General features: G+C 38.1%; 1 pseudogene; it reads left to right on the forward strand.

Annotated features, from left to right (window-relative positions):
* The window catches only part of LOC141544182 (mitochondrial potassium channel-like), a 28,468-nt pseudogene extending 24,895 nt beyond the window's left edge, over nt 1–3,573 (forward strand).
* The last annotated feature ends 2,427 nt before the right edge of the window (nt 3,574–6,000 follow it).

The following is a 6,000-nucleotide window of genomic DNA, read 5'->3' on the forward strand; positions in this document are numbered from 1 at the left end:
TTATTAGTGACCATCAGTCATTGAGTTCTTTCAGAAAAAGAAAAAAAAAATTACCTTCACTAATTAGGAAAAGCAGAAACCCTGCCAGCATTGAATTCGCCCAAACCAAGGATGCATATTTCGAAAATTTCTTTGGAACATTAAGCCTCTAAAATGAATCACTGAAGTAGTAGTCTAACAAATTGGCCTTCTTGCTGTATCTCACATGTGACCCTTTATCTCTCACCTCCATGTTTTTGCCCTGCTGGTACCCCATTCCTGGAATGCCATGTCTCCTTTCCTCTGAATCTTAAAATCCCTAGTTTTCTTCAAATCTTACTTCAACTACTGTCAATCCCCAAACTACAGATTTGGATAGTGAGCCTTTATTTGTAAAATGGTGATTTTATATGCAAACATTATGATTGGGAGGTTAGGAAAGAAATCAACTAAACAAACAGCAATTAACTGCCTATCCTGTGCTAGATCTGCTGCTAAATGCTGGGGAATCCAAAGATAAAAAACAGAAGCTTTCCTCAAGGCACTTTTAAGGATGATACCATATTTAGTACTCATAAAATGACAAATAAGATAAACTGATATCATAACTCAGTCAGGGAATATCTAAATTCTTGGGACACACTAACTAGAGCTTAGCAATGGACAGTCATAGCATTAGGATGCTTGGGATCATATCTGTTCAGATCTCCCAGACCTACATATACAACCTTAGCCCTGTCTTGAAGCCATCTCACATCCAACCTGTATAAAATATAACTCATATCACTCCTGAAACCCACTCCTCTCATCAATTTCTCTGTTTTTGCTCAAGGGATCATCATTCTTTCAGTCACTTTGGTTCACAGGCCCAGGATCATCTTTGATTTTTTTCCTATCATCCTCATGAATTTCTTCCATTCAACTCTTGTCTTGTCTCAAATGGCCATAGTTCATCCCCTCGGAATCCTAAATAATGAGTTCTCACTACCTACTCTCCTCCTCAATAAACTTCAATGGTGTTGTTGGGTTTTTTTTTCCTTTGTTGTTGTTGTTGTCGTTGTTTGTTTGTTTGTTTGTTTTTTATCTCTAAGATAAATTACAAATCATTCAATTTGCCATTGAAAGCCCTTGGCAACCCGGCCCCTTTAGGACTTTGCAACCCTTTTACATACTCCTCCCTCCCCCAAATGCCATAGTTCAAAGAAAGTGGCCTTTTTGCTGTTCCTTTCATTTTAAACTGTTATTTCCTGCCTCCATTCCTTTGTGTAGGCTGTTTCCTATGCCTTTTCCCCTCTGCCTTTTAGAATCCCTAATTTCCCTTAAATTTAGTTTTCCTAGTTAATCAGTCCTTTCCTGATTCCCTCACCTGCTAACACTTCCCATCTCCAACACCTGCTACATATTACTTCATGTTTTGGTGGTTATACAAATGCAACTCTTACCTGATTTCTTTGCCCAGCTATACTTTTGTTTATGGCATCATTGGCTTGGTAAAGAAAAGGAAGACTTTTCACTAAGACTCAGGATGCCTGTATTTATTTCATGTATGTGTGAAATGTTCTCCTCAAGAAGGTAAACATGGTTTCATTTATGCTGCTGCAGGTCCTTGCAAAGTGCCTAGCATATAGTAATCACATAATATATGCTTGTTGATTAATTGGAGCAGGTAGGTGGCCCAATGGATAGAATGCTGGGTCTGAAACTAGGAAGACTTGAGGTCCAATTTGGCTTCAAATGCTTACTAGCTGTATGACCCTGGACAAGTCACTTAACCCAATTTGCCTCAGTTTCCTCATTTGGAAAATGAGCTGGAGAAGGAAATGGCAAGCCATTCTAGTATCTTTGCCAAGAAAATTCCAAATGTGGTCACAAAATATTACATGTGACTGGACAACAATAAATTGATTTACTGTTACTTTTTTTTTTTTTTTTTTTTACTAGCTATTTGTCTTCGGACAAGTCATTTTTGCTCCCCAAGTCCTAGCTTTCTCATCTATACAATGGAGTGTGGTAGAAGATTCCACAGGATTGATGATGAAGTGTGATACCCACGTCTTTAGAAGTTAGGTGATGAACTGACCAAAATGTGATATAAGACATACACACATATATCTGCATGTGGCCAATGTGGATTTTTATTGCTTAGACAATGCTTGGTTTGTTATGAGATTTTTGTTTTTCATTTGCCCCCTCTCTAATTTTAAAGAGTTTGGGGACTGAGAGAAAGATGAAAGGAAAAGAGGAAAGAAAGAAATGATAGGAGGAAGAAAGGGAAGAAGAAAAAAATAATGAAACAAGAAAAAAAGGAAAAAAGAAGGAAGAGAGAAAGAGAAGGGAGAAAAAAGAAAGGCAGGCTTATAGTCAGAAGACTGATTTGAAAGTTACATGTTACCTTTATTATGATCTTAGAAAGCTGTAATTTCATGTATAATTATTTTTCTATACATACATAGAAATGCTCATTTTATTTGGTGTTTTAAATTCAGAATTTTAAAAAATGAAATAATACAAATGATTAAATAGTAGGACAAGGTGTATATCAGGATGAAAGAATGCTAGATGTTTTGGTTAGAGAACCTGGGTTCAGATCCTGAGTCTGCCACTTTTCACTAATTAGGGAGATTAACTTCAGATCACACAGCTAGGAAGTGTCTGGGACCAGATTTGAACTCAGAAATAGGAGCCTTCCTGACTGGTCCCAGTACTCTATCCACTATGGTGCCATCTACCGGCCATGATCATAATAATAATTAATAATAATAGCATTAATGTAGTGCCTTAAGGCTTATGTTTCAACAACTTTGAGAGGTAGGTACTATCATCCCCATTTTAAAGATGGGGAAACTGAGACAGAGATTAAGTTACTAGTTCAGGGTCACAGAGTGTGTCTGAGGCCTGAATTTGAATTTAGGTTTTCTCAACTTCAAATCTCACACTCTTGGCTATCGCATTGGCATCGAGGAATCAAAGCACAGTGGTTAGAGCAATAGTTGCCAGAGCCAAAAAGATCTCAGCTAACATAGACTGGCTGTGCACACCTGGGAAGTTCACTTGACATCTTAGTGTCTACCTAAGACAATAAATAGCAAAAAAGGTGCTGACCTGCCTTAAAGGAGGGATTTTCTTTACCTGGGAACTTGCCATACCAATGAATTCATCGGTCCAGTTTCCATTCCACATCAAAATGATAACCAGGATCAGTAAACTGCCCCTCCTCCTTCCTTGTAAGACAGAAAAGCTATGAAAATAGTGATTTCTTTTTCTCTATTGCTAGTTGGCAAGAGTGCCCTCATGTGTCTCCACTTGTCATTTATCATTTACTTTTTTTCAAAAGACATAATTTTCCTTCCTTGATGTATTACATCAATACAATTTTGTTTATCAATTTTTTTTACCTACTTCTTTAGGTTCATGGGGGATGCTGGGAACTCCAGTGAGCTATCCAGGCCTTGGATGGTCAATGTTACGGCTGCCAGTGAGTCCTACATCCCCTCAGAGAACCCCACCGAGAGTAAACAAGCAGCTGCCTTCAGCCGAGGAGGTCGGAAATGCAGTGACCCAGCCTGCTCCAGTGGTTGCTGGGATGTTTCCTGAAGGGCAGGAAAATGAGTTAATTTCCAGCTAGCAGAGACTGATGTTTTCCCAGGGTTGTTTTAATTGGGTCTTATAAATCTAGTGCGTATTAAAATATCTAATAAATTTTACAGTTATGAGGAATATAACTATTTTTTTAAGCCTGAGCTTGGTGCTTGTGAAAAATGCCAGACATTTCTGGAGACGCCGGTTTGCTTGTGTGTGAAGCTAGCGGGGCTTATGTCTGTCACTGAGGAAGAATTCTCCCTGGCAGGTGGATAGTGAATGGACTTTACCCCATTCACCACTGAAAGCATGGGGCACATCTCAGGAGGGGAAAAGGGGGGCCTCCGGTAAGAGTGTCAGACAAAGAGGACAATGTCATAGACATCCAGAGTTGAAAGAGGCCTTCAAGATCACCTTTTACAATCTCCTTGTAATATAGAAGGGAAAGTTCGGTTTCTGAGAAGAAAAAGTCGAGTTCGCACAGCAATTTAGTAGCAGAAGTAGGGCTAAAACTAAGGTGTTCTGAAACTGTGTGGTCCTTTGGATCATTTGGGAGTTAAAAACTGTATTAGGATGATAGCTTTCAGGACTAGAAAAGATCTTAAAATATCATAAAAAGGAAGGGAGGAAGAAAGCATTTATTAAACATCAGATCAGTGTGTCAGATACTGTTAATCTCTATATACATTTTCTTATTTGATTCCCACAGTTATGGCAGGTGGTTCTATTATTGTTCCCATTTTACAGATGAGGAAGCTAAGGCAAGAAGAAGTTAAATGACTTGCCTAACAAATAAGCATTTGAGAGGAATTTGAATTCAGGTCTTCTTAACTACCAACCCCATGCTCCATTTACTGTACCACTACCTAGCTGCATTGTAGATTTTGAACTGGAAATGCCAGCTTATTCACTCTATTCATCTTATAGATAAGGAAATTGAGTCCCAGAGAGTTGAAAGTGCTAGGACATAAGTCCTCGGACTTGCAATATTGAGCCTTTTCTATTTTGTCGCACTTTCTCTTTATCACACTTTTCCCCTCATCATTTCTGCTCAGGAATTTTTCACCTTTTCTATGTCCTGGCCCCCATAAGCAGTCAGTCTAGTGAAGCCCATGTTTCTCAGAATCATATAAATGCATAAAATAAGGATATGTAGATAGCAAAAAATTGGAAACTGACGCTATGTCCACCAATTGGAACAAGGCAGAGCACATTATGGTATATGAATAGAATCCTATTGTGCTATAAGAAACGAAGAAAGAATTGGTTTTAGAGAAACCTGAGAAATCTTATATGAACTGATGCTGAGTGGAGTGAGCAGAACCATAAAAAGCATTGTACAAACTAACATCATTGTAACGATGATCCGTTTTGAAAGACTTAGCTACTCTGACCAATCCAACACCATAAATACTAATGAATTTAAGAATATAGATTGACGTTTTTTCCCCCTTCTTTCTTCATATTTCTTGCTGCTCTCCTTATCCCACTCTAGAAAAAGTCTAATGTGGAAATATGTTTTCCACTTCCTATGTATGATGTGCATCACAATCACATTTCTTGCCCTCTCAATGGCTGGGGGTCGGGGTGGGGGGAGAGGGAGAGAGACTATTTGCAACTGACAGTAAAAATGAAGTGAAAAAATATGAATACCACAAAAAATTATGTTGAAATAAAGTTTTCAAATATAAAAAAAATTCATAGGCATTTTGAAATCTAACCATTGAAGAATCTCTGCTCTGGTTGCATCCTTTTCATTTTAAAGATTAGAATATGGAGTTCTAGAGAGAGGAAGGGTTTCATTAAGGATTATATATCAAGTTAGCAACAGAAGCAGCATTAGAATTAGGGTCTCCTGACACTCAATCATTTGTTGAAGCTCTTCTTTCCTCTTCCTTTTATTCATAACATGACACCAACTAAATAGGGATTAGTAGTGAAAAATCATAGATTTAGAGCCCCTTAAGTAGTCCAGTTTATAGTAAGGATTAGGAGTTAGCCTAAACTCAGACTAAACTCAGATTTAGAGTGCCATGCTGAGAATCAGGAGCTACCAATCTATCCATAAGGATTCCTGTGGGTATGGATTGAATTAGAAAACTATACACCAACATTATCTGTGTTTTACCATATTTTCATTCATTTTGTTAAACATTTCCCAATTGCATTTTAATAGGGCTACATAGTTGACGTTTCTGCTGTTATTTAACTTTTTTACTCTACAGATGAGGAAACTGGTCTACTGAATGAAGAAAAAAAACCAAGATCACCTAGGAATTCAATAGCAGAACTAGATCCAGGACCAGGGGTGTTTCCCACTGCATTAAGTTTACAAGAGGGGAGACTAGATTTGTACTAGACCTGGATCTGAGTTCAAATTTGGATTCATATACCAGCTGAGTGACTTGGGCAAGCCACTTAACCTTGTTTGCCTCAGTTTCC

Source organism: Sminthopsis crassicaudata, chromosome 1 (assembly GCF_048593235.1).
Source record: "Sminthopsis crassicaudata isolate SCR6 chromosome 1, ASM4859323v1, whole genome shotgun sequence".
NCBI lineage: Eukaryota > Metazoa > Chordata > Mammalia > Dasyuromorphia > Dasyuridae > Sminthopsis > Sminthopsis crassicaudata.